The 18246-nt window shown below is 28.5% G+C and overlaps 1 pseudogene; it reads left to right on the top strand.

Annotated features, from left to right (window-relative positions):
• The window catches only part of LOC142232662 (uncharacterized), a 179015-nt pseudogene extending 166158 nt beyond the window's left edge, over positions 1 to 12857 (top strand).
• The last annotated feature ends 5389 nt before the right edge of the window (positions 12858 to 18246 follow it).

Genomic DNA, 18246 nt, shown 5'->3' with positions numbered 1-18246 from the left:
TATATATATATATATATATACATTTTTTATACCCACCACCATAAAATGGTGACGGGGGTATAATAAGTATATATATATATAATATATATATATATATATATATATATATATATATATATATATATATATATATATATATATATATATATATATATATATATATATATATACTCTTAGAGGCTCCGCAAGCCAAATCGGGGGATCGGTTTATAGGGGCTATATATAATTATGGACCGATGTGAGCCAATTTTTGCATGGTTGTTAGAGACCATATACTAACATCATGTACCAAATTTCGGCCGGGTCGAATGAAATTTGCTTCTCTTAAAGGCTCCGCCAGCCAAATCGGGGGATCGGCTTATATGGGGGCTATATATAATTATAGAGCGATATGGACCAATTTTTGCATGGTTGTTAGAGACCATATACTAACACCATGTACCAAATTTCAGCCGGATCGGATGAAATTTGCTTCTTTTAGAGGCTCCGCAAGCCAAATCGGGGGATCGGTTTATATGGGGCCTATATATAATTATGGACCGATGTGAACCAATTTTTGCATGGTTGTTGCAGACCATATACTAACACCATGTACCACATTTCAGCCGGATCGGATGAAATTTGCTCCTCTTAGAGGCCTCGCAAGCCAAATTTGGGGGTCCGTTTATATGGGGGCTATACGTAAAAGTGGACCGATATGGCCGATTTGCAATACCGTCCGACCTACATCAATAACAACTACTTGTGCCAAGTTTCAAGTCGATAGCTTGTTTCGTTCGGAAGTTAGCGTGATTTCAACAGACGGACATGCTCGGATCGACTCACAATTTCACCACGACCCAGAATATATATACTTTATTTCGATGTGTGGTGGAGGGTATAAAAATGTAGAACGTTAAAAAACAAAAAAATATTAAAACCATAAATTTGATATATTAAAATTGCTTAACAAAATTTACATTTATTAGCTTTCTCTGGGATTTGAACCTGGACTCCCAGAAAAATTGAGAAAAGACTTTTTTATATAAATATATTTTTTATATAAACATAATATTATTTTTGAACTGGGACCAAGTAACGAATTTGTCGCAACTATGTTATACTCTCTGAAACTATGTATCTGATTCCCCCTTATCAAATCATATCTGGTCTGGTTTCATTAATTCTGGAAAATAGGTATTCCTTCCGAGATTTAAAATTGGACTGTATTGGATAGTTTGTTGGCGAAAAAGATGTAACCTATGAATGAGTGATTATACCAACTGACAGTCCCGCTTGGGATAGGTTATATATAAGAAAATGAAAAAGGTTTCATTTGATTTGAAAAAGGATTCATTTGATTTGAAAAAAGATTCATTTGATTAGAAAAAGTTTTCATTTGATGTAAAAATTTTATATAAAAAAGTCAATTTCTACAATAACTCAAACTAATATTGAATATTTTCAAATAAATAATATTTTAATTTAAAAATTTAAATAAAATTAATATCTTACTTTTATACCCTTCAAAGTAGAATTATTCGATTCTTTCCAACGAGAATTATGCTCTTGAAGTCATTATACTACGGTTGCCACAGTTGGTAGAATTCTAATGATAGTTTTTTTTACTCTTTGGTAGATTGGTAGAAACCTTGAAATTTTGGTAGATTTCTAAAATTTTTATAGAAATACAATTTGGCAAAACCTTCTACATATAAATTTTAGCAAAATAGAAATAATAAAATTTTCTATAGAATTTGGACAACAACATTTTCTACAGAAGTAAAATTTGGACAAAATTTTCTATTGAACTAAGATTTTGACAAAATTAAATTTTGAAAAATTTTTCTGTAGCGAAAAAAAATGATAAAATTTTTAATAGATATAAAATTTGACAAAATTCTCTATACATATAATTTTTGACAAAATTTTCTATAGATATAAAATTTTGACAAAATTTTCTATAGAAATAAAATTTTGACAAACTATTCTATAGAAATAAAATTTTGACAAAAATTTCTATAAAAATACAATCTTGACAAAATTCGCTATAGAAATAAAGTTTTTACAAAATTTTCCATAGAAATAAAATTTTGACAAAATTTTCTATAGAAATAAAATGTTGACAAAACTTTCTATAGAAATAAAATTTTGACTAAATTTTCTATAGAATTAAATTTTGACAAAAATTTTTTATAGAATTAAAATTTTGACAACATTTTCTATAGAATTAAAATTTTGACAAAATTTTCTATAGAAATAAAATCTTGACAAAATTGTCTATATAACTAAAATTTTGACAAAATGTAGAACTAAAATTTTGACAAAATTTTCTGTAGAACTAAAATTTTGACAAAATTTTCTATAGAACTAAAATTTTGACAATAGTTTCCACAGAACTAAGATTTTGACAAAATTTTCTATAGAACTAAAATTTTGACAAAATTTTCTATAGAATTAACATTTTGACCAAATTTTCTATAGAAATAAAATTTTGACAAAATTTTTTATAGAAATAAAATTTTCTATAGAAATAAAAATTTGGAAAATTTTCGATAGAAATAACATTTTGACAAAATTTTCTATAGAAATTAAATTTTGACAAAATTTTCTATAGAAATAAAATTTTAAAAAATTTTCTATAGAAATACAATTTTGACAAAATTCTCTATGGAAACAAATTTTGAAAAAATTTTCTACGAAACAAAATTTTGACAAAATTTTCTGTAGAAATAAAATTTTACCAAAACTTTCAATAGAAAAAAAAATTTGGCAAAATTTTCTATAGAAATAAAATATTGACAAAATTTTCTATAGCAATAAAATTTTGACAAAATTTTCTATAGAAATAAAATTTTGACAAAATTCTCTATGGAAAAAAATTTTGACAATGTTTTCTAAGAAGCACGGGTGGCGACCGTCGTGCACCATACTCATTCTCTGCGTGTATTTCTAAAGGTTATGAAAATATATTTAAATAAAAAAACCTGTGCAGTCACTGGGATTTGAACCTGGGTCACTAGATTTTTTCAATTATTTTTTGGAACCCGAGTTCAAATCCCAGGCAATGCAAACAAAAGTAAAAAGTAATTTTTTTAATTTTTATGTTTGATATTAATATTTATTTTTTAAAGAAAAAACTTTTTAAACAATCCACCAAAAGCTGCACTCAGCAAATTCTTAGTGAATGAGTAGATGGTGATAGACTATTCATCGAAATCCTATTTGAGATCTGATTGCAATGCTAATAGATTAAATAAAACACAAGTTAAATTATTTAATAACAAGAAATAAATGTTGTTTATTCTTGTTACAATATAAAAACAAAAACTATATATGATCAATAAAAACATTTCGCATAATGTCAAACTATAACGCAAACTCAACACGCCAAATTGAAAAAAAAAATCCCTAAGAAACTGAAGCACTAGCTATAAATAGAATTTGATCCTTCAACATTGATGTTGTTGACATCAACCACCACTAATTGTGTGCGGCTTGGCAATGAAGCACAAATGAGCTTTTGTCAGTACAGATCCAAATTGAACTCCCTGCTCAATAACATTAGAGTACAGCTTTTACACATACAAAAGCTCTTATTCGTGAAGGAGCTTTCTTCCTTTGTTTACATAGAGTTGCCAAACACCAATAAAATTATCTATCCATTAGAATGGATTAAAAATCATATAACATAACAAAAAATATTTATTTGGCAAAATATCACACTTTTTTAATTCACAAATCACGATATGTTAAATCCTTCTAACCAATATGTTAAATCCTTCTATAGAAATAACATTTTGACAAAATTTTCTATAAAAATAAAATTATGACAAAATTGACTATAGAAATAAAATTTTGGTAAAATTTTCTGTAGAAATAAAACTTTGTGAAAATGTTCAATAGATATAAAATTTTGAGAAAATTTTCAATAGATATAAATTTTATAGAAAATGTATAGAAGTAAAATGTTGACACAATTTACTATAGAAATAAAATGTTGACAAAATTTTCTATAGAAATAAAATTTTGAGAAAAATTTCTATAGAAATAAAATTTTGAGAAAATTTTCTATAGAAATAAAATTTTGAGAAAATTTTCTAAGAAATAAAATTTATCGAAAATGTTCTATAGAAATAAAATGTTGACATTTCCTATAGAAATAAAATTTTGACAAAATTTTCTGTAGAAATAAAATTTTCAGAAAATTTTCTATAGAAATAAAATTTTGAAAAAAATGTCTATGGAAATAAAGATATGACAAAATTTTCTATAGGAATAAAATTTTGACAAAATTTGTTTTAGATAAGTGACGTTTACGGGGTGTATCTTTCGGTGGAATCGGTTAAAAAGTTTTTTCCTTAAAACAAATGTTATCATATTAATATCAATCATAAAAATTGTTTGAAATAACTTTTTGTATTTGTTTTCATTCCCTGGGATTTAAACCCGGGCTCCCAGAAAAATTTAAAAAATCGGGTGGCTCACGTTCAAAACCATGTGAACGCAAAGGCATTTGTTATTTAATTATTCCTTGTTTTTCCAAAATATTTATAAATACACGCAGAGAAGAAATATGATAATTTTGAACATGTTTAAAGACCATAATGTTAATTTTGAGCGGGGACCAAGTAATATGTTTGTGGCATATCGTAAGATGTTACAATAGTAATGAAAAGAACAAAATTTCGAATTAAAACAACATAATCATTGTCTAAAATTTGATGGTCCTTCACTGTCTAAAATGTTATGATCTTTATTTTTTTTTTTTGTTACAATTAAAATAACATGGTCACAATGCAAAAAGGACACCATTTAAGAAAAAATAAAATAAAACAATATTGAACATAACAAAAACAAACAAAAATCTTTCTCTAGGATTTAACATTACACAAAATATCACACTTTTTTAATTCACCAAACACGATATTTAAAATCCTTCTAACGAATAGTTGCACTGATAGCAAGAACAACAGAATAACAACGAAACTGTGTTCCTATTATTTATTTAATTTTTATTATGCTGTAGAATATTTTTTTTTTAATTTTTCTGTATTGTTAATAATTGAAAACTATAAAATAAATGTTTTTTAATTTTCTTTCCAAAACCAAATTTTATAAAACATCCCAGCAAAAAAATTTGGAGGTTCTTCCAAAGGCACAGCTTTAAAAGCACTTCCAAAAGATATACTCCCAAAGATGTATAAAGATATTTTAACTACACAGGAAGTACTTTTAATTCAATTATTTATAACTCGCTTTTTTCTTATTTTTAATTGGTAAATTTAATTTTTTTTTTGTTTCAAAAAGTTAAAAACAGAGTAAGCGTTAATAAAATGGTACAGATTATTGAAATTTTGTCGAAAAAAATTCTAAATCCATTCAAGAAATATTGCGAATTTTTTAAAATATTTTAATTCAAAAGTTTCGGACAAGCGTTAAAATGCATTAAAAATTATAAAAAAAATATTTATTTGTCAAAATATGACATTTTTTAATTCACATCCAAAACACGGAATTTGAATCACAGAGTAAGATGTGATGCAATTCAGTACAACGGCTGTTGAAATGGTGGACATCCGTCCTATGAAAAGCCCATGTTAAGTTCATCGCTTCTGCGCTAATTTTGCATTACTTCCGGATCCAAAAGGAACATTTTCACACCGTTTTTGGCGACGCCTTTTTTACTGGGATATTCCTGTAAGACAGAATTCTTCTTATATCCATATCTATGCTTGAAAGTGATATTTTCCTGTGAACAATAATCCGATACCTACTGTATCAAACTCGATTTTTTACAAAAAAAAAATAGCCTTGTTGGCAAAATTTTCCTCTTTTTTCTAAATCCCGGAGCCTCACTGTATCGAAATACGCAAATCGCCTTTCTATACAAAAGCCAGATTACAAATGTCAAAAAGAGATTTCGAGCATAGGAAACAATGGCAACCCTTCTCATCAAGGAATTAGATTTTAATTTGATCGGCTACCATTGGGGCTTGTTGGGCTCTGTTTTGCCATTCCCCTCACCTAATCACACTACTGAGAATTTTATTCTTTACCTTCGGTAAAATGCTCTCTTACAATTAAACACATAACAAAAACACTCACAGCGGTGCTCACCGAACAATGTCTCCCTTTGTTAGTTGTTGGAAAGAATTCTAATCGAACTGACAAAACACCAACAACACATATCTCCTGTGTCGGTTATTTTTATATGTACCAAAAGCTTTTACGCATTCTGTCTTGTATGATGTGATTTTTTGTTTTGTTGTATGCTATTTAATATTAAGGAATAGTTATAATTCTCATATGTTTTTTCCTTAATAAGTTTGTTTAAATAGAATTTTTTGCACAACGCATATCGGCGGCTTAGTTCTCCCTACTGAAAAGGTTGTTCGCATCCCTAAATTGCGTTAAACATAAAATTGAACAGTACGATGATTACAGAAATGTTAAATAAATTATATGTGTCGCATATAAAGCATATCATCTGCGGGTTTGTGCTTTGGCCGGTGATATGTAATTCTATAAAGCTGCTGGGGAAAGGACCTTGAGTGGTCGCCATTTTTTCTTGTCAAGTAAACATAGTAAACAAAAAATCGACTTTCCATCACGGTTGCCGCCACAGGTGGTTGAATTCTACCCCGAATGGTAGATTTTTTTTACTGTTTGGTAGAATCTTTAACGTTTTGATAGATTTTGCAAAATATTCTTTTCCAACTAAGAGGTACTTCGATTTTCTATGAAAATAAAATTTTGAAGAAATTTTCTATGGAAAAAAAAGTTGACAAAATTTTCTATAGAAATAAAATTTTGACAAAATTTTGTATGAAAAAAATTTTGAGAAAATTTTCTAGAAAAAAAATTTTGAGAAAATTTTCTATGGAAAAAAATGTTGACAATATTTTCTATAGTAATAAAATTTTGCCAAATTTTGCATGAAAATAAAATTTTGACAAAATTTTCTATGAAAATAAAATTTTGTCAAAATGTTCTATGAAAAACAAAATTTGACAAAATTTTCTATAGAAATAAAACATTGACAACATTTTCTATAGAAATAAAATTTTAGAAAAATTCTCTACGGAAAAAAAAAATTGTCAAAATTTTATTTCTATAGAAATAACTATAGACCGATAATGACCACGTCTTGAAAAAATTTTCTATAGAAATAAAACTTTGACAACATTTTCTACAGAAATAAAATTTTGACAAAATTCTCTATGGAAAAAAAATTTGACAAAATTTTCTGTAGAAATAAAATTTTATCAAAACTTTCTATAGAAATAAAATTTTGGTAAAATTTTCTATAGAAATAAAATTTTGACAACATTTTCTATGGAAAAAAAATTTGACAAAATTTTCTAAGAAGCAAAATTTTGACAGTAAAAATAAAGTAAAAATAAAATTTTATCAAAACTTTCTATAGAAACAAAATTTTATCAAAACTTTCTATAGAAATAAAATTTTGACAAAATTTTCTATAGAAATAAAATATTGACAAAATTTTCTATAGAAATAAAATTTTGACAAAATTTTCTATAGAAATAAAATTTTGACAAAATTTTCTATAGAAATAAAATTTTGACAAAATTTTCTATAGAAATAAAATTTTGACAAAATTTTCTATAGAAAAAAAATTTTGACAAAATTTTCTATAGAAATAAAATTTTGACAAAATTCTCTATGGAAAAAAATTTTGACAAAGTTTTCTATGAAGCAAAATTTTGACAAAATGTTCAGTAGAAATAAAATTTTATCAAAACATTCTATAGAAATAAAATTGTGACAAAATTTTCTATAGAAATAAAAAATTGGCAAAATTTTCGATAGAAATAAAATTATGACAAAATTTTCTATAGAAATAAAATTTTGACAAAATTTTCGATAGAAATAAAATTTTGACAAAATTTTCTATAGAAATACAATTTTGACTAAAGGGTGATACGGTCAAAATTTGGTCAAGGGAAAACGCGTGTAAATCGGTGAAATCGTTTATTTAAAAAATCAAATTAAATTTCTTTTTCAAGTTCAATTAGTATAAAATTCTGGAAAAATATTCAGTTAGGCTTTCGCTTCTCCAAATCCGAATTGCCGGGCCTCACGCTTGACACCTTCCATCAGATTTTGTACAGCCACCTTGTCCACCTTCTTCGCCGCAGAAAGCCAGTTTGCCTTGAACTGCTGCTCGTCCTTAGCAGTTTTTTTGGTCTTCTTTAGGTTCCGCTTGACAATAGCCCAGTATTTCTCAATTGGGCGGAGCTCTGGCGTGTTGGGAGGGTTCTTGTCCTTGGGAACCACCTGCACGTTGTTGGCGGCGTACCACTCCATGGCCTTTTTACCGTAATGGCAAGATGTCAAATCCGGCCAAAACAGTACGGAACAACCGTGTTTATTCAGGAGAGGCAGCAGACGTTTATTCAAACACTCTTTCACGTAAATTTCTTGGTTGACAGTCCCGGAAGCTATGAAAATGCTGCTTTTCAAGCCATAGGTACAGATGGCTTGCCAAACCAGATATTTCTTTGCGAACTTTGACAGTTTTATGTGCTTGAAAATATCTGCGACCTTTCCCCTTCCTTTTGCCGTATAAAACTCCTGTCCCGGAAGCTGCTTGTAGTCGGCTTTGACGTAGGTTTCGTCGTCCATTACCACGCAGTCAAACTTCGTCAGCATCGTCGTGTACAGCCTCCGGGATCGCGCTTTGGCCGTCGTATTTTGTTTATCATCGCAATTTGGAGTCACTACCTTCTTGTAAGTGGATAGTCCGGCTCGTTTTTTGGCTCGATGCACGGTTGTAGACGATACACTCAGCTTATTTGCGGCATCTCGGAGAGAGAGGTTAGGGTTTCGCTTGAAACTACCGACAACTCTCTTTGTCGTCTTAGCGGCTTCCGGTTTTCGATATCCCCCCGATCCAGACTTCCTGGCTGTCGACAAACGTTCCCCAAACACTTTAATTACATTTGTAACTGTTGATTTGGCATCTTTTAGCGATTTTGCCAGCTTTGCGTGCGAGTAGCTCGGATTTTCGCGATGCGCGAGCAAAATTTTGATACGCTGCTCTTCTTGCTTGGACAGCATTTTGACAACTGAAGAGTGAATTCCAAAATCAAAATAGGAGCAACATTCTACACACACACACCTTCAAAATGAGGGGTGTTCAGGTTTTTTAAATGCAAAATTGAAAGAAATACGTCAAGTTTATATTGACCAAATTTTGACCGTATCACCCTTTAGAAATAAAATTTTGACAAAATTTTCTATAGAAATAAAATGTGACAAAATTTTCTATAGAAATAAAATTTTACAAAATTTTCTATAGAAATACAACTTTGACAAAATTTTCTATGGAAAAAAAATTTAATAAAATTTTTATGGCAATAAAATTTTGACAAAATGTTTTATAGAAATAAAATTTTGGCAAAATTTTCTATAGAAATAAAATTTTACAAAATTTTCTATGGAATAAATTTTGACAAAATTTTCTAAGAAGCAAAATTTTGACAAAATTTTCAGAAGAAATAACATTTTATCAAAACATTCTATAGGAATAAAATTGTGACAAAATTTTCTATAGAATTAAAATTTTAACAAAATTCTCTATGGAAAAAAAATTTTGACAAAATTTTCTATAGAAATAAAATTTTATCAAAATTTTCTATAGAAATAAAATTTTAACAAAATTTTCTATAGAAATAAAATTTTGACCAAATTTTCTATAGAAATAAAATTTTGACAAAATTTTCTATAGAAATAAAATATTGACAAAATTTTCTATAGAAATAAAATTTTAACAAAATTCTCTATGGAAAAAAATTTTGACAAAACTTTCTATAGAAATAAAATTTTTGCAAAATTTTCTATAGAAATAAAATATTGACAAAATTTTCTATAGAAATAAAATTTTGACAAAATTTTCTATAGAAAGAAAATTTACTCAAAAATTTTCTATAGACAAAATTTTCCATAGAAATAAAATTGTGACAAAATTGTCTATGGAAAAAAATTTTGACAAAATTTTCTAAGAAGCAAAATTTTGACAAAATTTTTATTAAAAATGACATTTTATCAAAACTTTCTATAGAAATAAAATTTTTACAAAATTTTCTATAGAAATAAAATTTTTACAAAATTTTCTATAGAAATAAAATTTTTACAAAATTTTCTATAGAAATAAAATTTTGACCAAATTTTCTATAGAAATAAAATTTTGACAAAATTTTCTATAGAAATAAAATATTGACAAAATTTTCTATAGAAATAAAATTTTGACAAAAATTTCTATAGAAATAAAATTTTGACAAAATTCTCTACGGAAAAAAAAATTTGAAAAAATGTTCTAAGAAACAAAATTGTGACAAAATTGTCAGTAAAAATAAAATTTTATCAAAACTTTCTATAGAACTAAAATTTTTACAAAATTTTCTATAGAAATAAAATTTGACAAAATTTTCTATAGAAATAAAATTTTGACCAAATTTTCTATAGAAATAAAATGTGACAAAATTTTCTATAGAAATAAAATTTTACAAAATTTTCTATAGAAATACAACTTTGACAAAATTTTCTATGGAAAAAAAATTTAATAAAATTTTTATGGCAATAAAATTTTGACAAAATGTTTTATAGAAATAAAATTTTGGCAAAATTTTCTATAGAAATAAAATTTTACAAAATTTTCTATGGAATAAATTTTGACAAAATTTTCTAAGAAGCAAAATTTTGACAAAATTTTCAGAAGAAATAACATTTTATCAAAACATTCTATAGGAATAAAATTGTGACAAAATTTTCTATAGAATTAAAATTTTAACAAAATTCTCTATGGAAAAAAAATTTTGACAAAATTTTCTATAGAAATAAAATTTTATCAAAATTTTCTATAGAAATAAAATTTTAACAAAATTTTCTATAGAAATAAAATTTTGACCAAATTTTCTATAGAAATAAAATTTTGACAAAATTTTCTATAGAAATAAAATATTGACAAAATTTTCTATAGAAATAAAATTTTAACAAAATTCTCTATGGAAAAAAATTTTGACAAAACTTTCTATAGAAATAAAATTTTTGCAAAATTTTCTATAGAAATAAAATATTGACAAAATTTTCTATAGAAATAAAATTTTGACAAAATTTTCTATAGAAAGAAAATTTACTCAAAAATTTTCTATAGACAAAATTTTCCATAGAAATAAAATTGTGACAAAATTGTCTATGGAAAAAAATTTTGACAAAATTTTCTAAGAAGCAAAATTTTGACAAAATTTTTATTAAAAATGACATTTTATCAAAACTTTCTATAGAAATAAAATTTTTACAAAATTTTCTATAGAAATAAAATTTTTACAAAATTTTCTATAGAAATAAAATTTTGACCAAATTTTCTATAGAAATAAAATTTTGACAAAATTTTCTATAGAAATAAAATATTGACAAAATTTTCTATAGAAATAAAATTTTGACAAAAATTTCTATAGAAATAAAATTTTGACAAAATTCTCTACGGAAAAAAAAATTTGAAAAAATGTTCTAAGAAACAAAATTGTGACAAAATTGTCAGTAAAAATAAAATTTTATCAAAACTTTCTATAGAACTAAAATTTTTACAAAATTTTCTATAGAAATAAAATTTGACAAAATTTTCTATAGAAATAAAATTTTGACCAAATTTTCTATAGAAATAAAATGTTTACAAAATTTTCTATAGAAATAAAATTTTACAAAATTTTCTATAGAAATAGAATTTTACAAAATTTTCTGTAGAAATACAATTTTGACAAATTTTTCTTTGAAAAAAAAAATTGATAAAATTTTTTATGGCAATAAAATTTTGACAAAATGTTCTATAGAAATAAAATTTTGACACAAATTTTTTGTAGAAATAAAATTTTAATAAAATTTTCTAGAAATAAAATTTTGGCAAAATTGTGTATATCTTAAAAATTTTATTTTTGATGTTAGGTCATTCTATAAAAGCACTCGCTTTATGTAAAAGTAGTAACTTTCCCTTGTTGGAACAAAACATTCAAAATTCTGTAAAACATTTAAAATTCGACCCAATTACAGAGCAAAGGATATTTATAGGTACACCCAAAAATTTGTCGCTAATAGGAAATATACTTCTAAAATAAAGTAATAAATCATTTCTTTTGAAAAAAATCATATTAACTACAAATATTTTACAAAAACATTTCAAGATAAGATTTTGTAAATTTGGTAAAATTTTCTTTAAATTTTTGTAGATTATTTTTGGCACGAGTAGCAACCGCGCTTTCCATACATAAGCCTGATTTCAAATATCAAAAAGATTTTGAGTCAATACTACGTTGAGAGTACAAAATAAGGAAACAATGGAATTAGAATATACTTAAATTTGAGCAGCCACCAATATTTTCTATGGTTGTGCTTAAACACCCTCTGTTTTTCCTCTCTCCTTAATCATTTAATATTCGTTTTGATGGTTTAGCTTTTATGCTTCACCATTCCTAAATTGCTCTTTCTGTCATTTAAGCACAACAACAAAAACACACACACACATAGGGATGTTCACCGAACCATGTCTCCCTTTGTTAGTTGTTCGAAAGAATCCCAATCGTCAGAAAACGATCACATTCGCTTGAGCAGGGTAACTGAGACAACAACAATACAATTCTCCTGTGTTGGTTATTTTTATAACAGAAGCTTTTTCGCATTCAATCTTGCATTATGAGAGTTTTTGTTTTGATGTTTGCTATTTAATATTTACGAAAAAATATAATTCGCATATGTTTTTTTCTCAATAAGTTTGTTTAAATAGAAGTTTTCGCACCACGGCTATCGGCGGCTCAGTTCTCCCTGCTGAAAAGGTTGTTCGCATCCCTAAATTGCGTTAAACATAAAATTGAACAGAAACCAAGATTACAACAGAAATGTTAAAGAATTATATGTGTCGCGCATATAATGCATATATAATATCTTCGGTGGGTTGGTGCTTTGGCCGGCGATATATCATTCTCTAAAGCTGTTGGGGAAGGACCTCGAGTGGTTGCCAGTTTTTTCTTGTCAACTGCAATATTTGGTAAATTTATAATATATTTTTACCTCTCACAGATTTAAATTTAAAAAAATTTAATTCCCTAAACTCTTTTTTTAACAAAAAAAGTAACAAAAGAGCGAGCTGAACATAAGCTAGATTAATAAGTGTAAAATTAAGTGTAAAATTAAAAGAACATAAGTTTAATATAAAAAGAATTTCCAATTGCTACAAAAAAACAAAAAAAAATATGAACCAAAAATAAATTAAAAGCTATTTCATATTGCTTTCGTACTCAACAAAAGATTTTAGGGATTTTCTTTTATACTTCATCGTTGTAACATCTTAAAAATATCAAGGCATCCAAAGTTTCATCAGATATACGCGATCTTATCTCAGGGTTGTTTATACTGAATGAAGACACAATTTATGCAATTTATTACGACAACACAATAAGCCAATTGGGCCAATAATAAAACGTTTATTAAAAAATTAATTCAATTGCAATTTTTAAGATTATTAATAAATTTTATTAATGAATTATTAATAAAATTTATTAATAATCTTAAAAAAGCCAAAAGTTTGGATTATTTTTCAGGGTCGTGAAAACCCGGGATTCCAAATAAAAAAATCCCGGGATTCGAGATAAATCCCGTCCTGAAAATCTCGGGATTTCGGGACGGGATTAATCACGAAAGACAGCCATAGAGTTTACAAATTGCCTTTTATTTTCTAAAATAAAAGTGAAATTCTTTAAAAATGTCTAACGGAGCTCATATCGTCATTTCCGAGGCAAAAATCGGCATTTGACAGCTCTGGTCATAACGAATTTACTGAATTCGTTGTGATAATAGGTTGATATTTTCGATGCAAGTAGATGATGCCGATGAGGAATATTGAAGTTCACAAACGATCGTCTATTTAAGCATTTTGCAGTCTAGAGAATTTTGCCTATATCAATTTGACAAACATTCCAAGCAAAACCTCGGTAAGCGCATGTGATTCCTTTATATGTTATTATCAATAATCGATATCTTACTACTCGCAACATTACCAGAGTTGTAAAAACAAGTATATACGGCCGTAAGTTCGGCCAGGCCGAATCTTATGTACCCTCCACCTTGGATTGCATAGAAACTTGTACTAAAGACTGTCATCCACAATCGAATTACTCGGGTTGCGGTAACACTTGCCGATGGCAATGTATCTTAAAACTTCTTAACACCGCCTTCTCAATTGTAAGTTAGTCCATACGGGGTATATATTAAACAAAAAAGGCCGATTAAATACGTAAATAATTCAGTTTGACAAAATTGTCTATAGAAATACAATTTTGAAAATTTGCTATAGAAATATAATTTTGATAAAATTTGCTATAGCAATAAAATTTTGACAAAATTTAATATAGAAATAAAACCGTGACAAAATTTTGTAGAGTAATAAAATTTTGACAAAATTTTCTATAGAAATAAAATTTTGACAAAACTTTCTATAGAAATAAAATTTTGACAAAATTTTCTACAGAAATAAGATCTTGACAAAATTTTCTATAGTAATAAAATTTTGACAAAATTTTCTATAGAAATAACATTTTGGTAGATTATTTTTGGGGATCGGTCATATATAATTATAGACCGATAGGGACCAATTTTGGCATGATTGTTAGCGGCCATATACGAGCGCAATGTACCAAATTTCAACCGGGTCGGGTGAAGTTTGCTCTTCCAAGGGGCTCCGGAGGTCAAATCTGGGGATCGGTTTAAATGGGAGTTATATATAATTAAGGCCGGTATGGACCAATTTTTGCATGGTTGTAAGAGACCATATGTTAACACCACGTACCAAATTTCAACCGAATCGGATGAATTTTGCTCATCCATGAGGCTCCGGAGGTCAAATCTGGGGATCGGTTTATATGGGGGCTATATATAATTATGGACCGATGTGAACCAATTTTTGCATGGTTGTTAAATACCATATACTAACATCATGTAGCAAATTTCAGCCTGATCGGATGAAATATGCTTCTCTTAGAGGCTCCGCAAGCCAAATGTGGGGATCGGCTTATATGGGGGCTATATATACTTATGGACCGATGTGAACCAATTTTTACATGGTTGTTAAATACCATATACTAACATCATGTAGCGAATTTCAGCCGGATGGGATGAAAATTGCTTCTCTTTGAGGCTCCGCAAGCCAAATATGGGGATCGGTTTATATGGGGGCTATATATAATTATGGACCGATGTGGACTAATTTTTGCATGGTTGTTAGAGACCACATACCAACACCATGTACCAAATTTCAGCCCGTTCGGATGAAATATGCTTCTCTTAGAGGCTCCGCAAGACAAATCTGAGGGTCCGTTTATATGGGGGCTATATATAATTATGGACCAATTTTTGCATGGTCTTTAGAGACCATATACCAACTCCATGTACCAAATTTCAGCCGGATCGGATGAAATATGCTTCTCTTAGAGGCTCCGCAAGCCAAATCTGGGGATCGGTTTATATGGGGGCTACATATAATTATGGACCGATATGGACCAATTCCTGCATGGTTGTTAGAGATCATATACTAACATCGCGTACCAAATTTCAACCGAATCGGATGAATTTTGATCATCCATGAGGCTTCGGAGGTCAAATCTAGGGATCGGTTTATATGGGGGCTATATATAATTATGGACCGGTGTGAACCAATTTTTGCATGGTTGTTAGAGACCATATACCAACACCATGTACCAAATTTCAGCAGGATCGGATGAAATATGCTTCTCTTAGAGGCTCCGCAAGCCAAATCTGGGGATCGGTTTATATGGGGGCTATATATAATTATGGACCGATGTGGACCAATTTTTGCATGGTTGTTAGAGACCATATACCAACACCATGTACCAAATTTCAGCCCGTCCGGATGAAATATGCTTCTCTTAGAGGCTCCGCAAGACAAATCTGAGGGTCCGTTTATATGGGGGCTATATATAATTATGGACCAATTTTTGCATGGTCGTTGGAGACCATATACCAACACCCTGTACCAAATTTCAGCCGGATGGGATGAAATATGCTTCTCTTAGAGGCTCCGCAAGACAAATCTGGGGATCGGTTTATATGGGGGCTACATATAATTATGGACCGATATGGACCAATTTTTGCATGGTTGTTAGAGACCATATACCAACACCATGTACCAAATTTCAGCCCGTCCGGATGAAATATGCTTCTCTTAGAGGCTCCGCAAGACAAATCTGAGGGTCCGTTTATATGGGGGCTATATATAATTATGGACCAATTTTTGCATGGTCGTTGGAGACCATATACCAACACCCTGTACCAAATTTCAGCCGGATGGGATGAAATATGCTTCTCTTAGAGGCTCCGCAAGCCAAATCTGGGGATCGGTTTATATGGGGGCTATATATAATTATGGACCGATGTGAACCAATTTTTGCATTGTTGTTAGAGACCATATACCAACACCATGTACCAAATTTCAGCAGGATCGGATGAAATATGCTTCTCTTAGAGGCTCCGCAAGCCAAATCTGGGGATCGGTTTATATGCGGGCTATGAAATACATAAACTTTTGGGATCTGGGTTCGAATCCTGGCGGAAGCCCTTTTTAAAAAGATATTGTTTATTTTTGTTAAATAGTTAAATCATTCCGGGATCATATTTTTAAATTTATTCTTAATTTTTTTTTAATAAATAAAATTCTTAAAAATTTTCCATCTCCAGGTGGATTTGAAACTTTGCCGTTTGACTTATCATTTCCATGGAAATTGTTTTAAGAAGTTTTTGCCAATTTGTGAGAATTATACTCTTTTGAATTTAAATGAAAAAAATGTATACCGAAAATATCAAAATAAACACTATATATAAAATACATATATATTAATCGACTCGGAATCTCCTCCTGAGTCGATCTAGCCCTTGATGTCTGTCCGTCAATTCATCTATTGTTGTTTGCAGGATTTCAGTTGCAATTACATATTAACCGATTTTGTTAAATTTTGTACAGAGATTTTTTGATCTGTTGTTACGTTTTTTGTTAATAAAATTGAATAAAACCAAATTTGTTTGATTTTCTATAATTTTTCGATGCTGTAGTTTATTTAAAAAATCCGGGATTCAATATTTTGAAATGCCGAATCCCGGGATTTATAGACATCGAGACCAAGTCTTTTTAAATGTTTATTCTAGGGCTGTCGTTCGGGATAGATTTTCAAAAATCCCGGGATTTCAAAATATAGAATCCCGGGATGTTTTTTCGGGATTCTTTAAATATTGTAAATAATAACAATCTACAGCGCCAAAAAATTGTTGTACCTTAAACCAATTTAGTTTAATTCAGTTTTATTAACAAAAACAAAATTTGCTAAATTTGTGGCTTTTTTAGGATTGTTTATTAATAAATTGGAGTCTTCATTCAGTGTAAACGGCCCTCATATTTCATACCAGACAAATTGAGTTAATAAACATTTATGGTACACCTTGAGTAAGAATTTATTATACATGAGGTATACTAAACAGCACAATTTCATAAAAAATCGAAGTAAACGTAAGGTCGTAAGTTCATATGGAATGGAATTCGTGCCAAATAAAATAAAAAGCAATTATAAAAGGTCCATCGAAAATATAACAAGATCGCGTTTATCTGATAATGATAATTTGGAAGCCTTGATATTTTTACTTAAATCGAAGTACAGTATTTATTTTTGTTATAATATTTTTGTTTTTCTTTTCTTCACAATGTTGAGTTGGACTAAGTGTATCGGTACAGGTTTTGATATAGCCCCCTTATAAACCGGTCCTCCGATTTGAGGTCTAGATTCTAGAACTTCGATTAGATGTGCTGAATATTGTGTGTATCCCTCCATGTTTTTGGCATAGCCCTTATTAGACCGATTTAACTCCTAGGGTTTCTAGAAATTTTAGTTTTTATCGGAATTGCCACAAATTGAAAATATACGGGTATTTTAGACCCACCAAAAAGTGTATATGATTTAGTTTTTATCGGTCCATTTTGCTTGAAACTGAATGTAAAATTGTCAGATTTTACTTCTCGTATCATTTAAATAATTGGGGTAAAAATCTACAGATTTTAGATCAAGGCGTTATTTCATCATTTTCTTGCACACTAAAACGCAAACAATTATTTACTGTGTTTTTTAATATGTTATTATTATTAGAAAATTATCCACCTTCAGACCATAGTGCAAGATATGAAAATGAACGATC

This window comes from Haematobia irritans, chromosome 1 (assembly GCF_050003625.1).
Source record: "Haematobia irritans isolate KBUSLIRL chromosome 1, ASM5000362v1, whole genome shotgun sequence".
Taxonomy (NCBI): domain Eukaryota; kingdom Metazoa; phylum Arthropoda; class Insecta; order Diptera; family Muscidae; genus Haematobia; species Haematobia irritans.
Note: the sequence above shows the minus strand (reverse complement) of the source record. Positions and strands in the feature narration are given on the sequence as shown.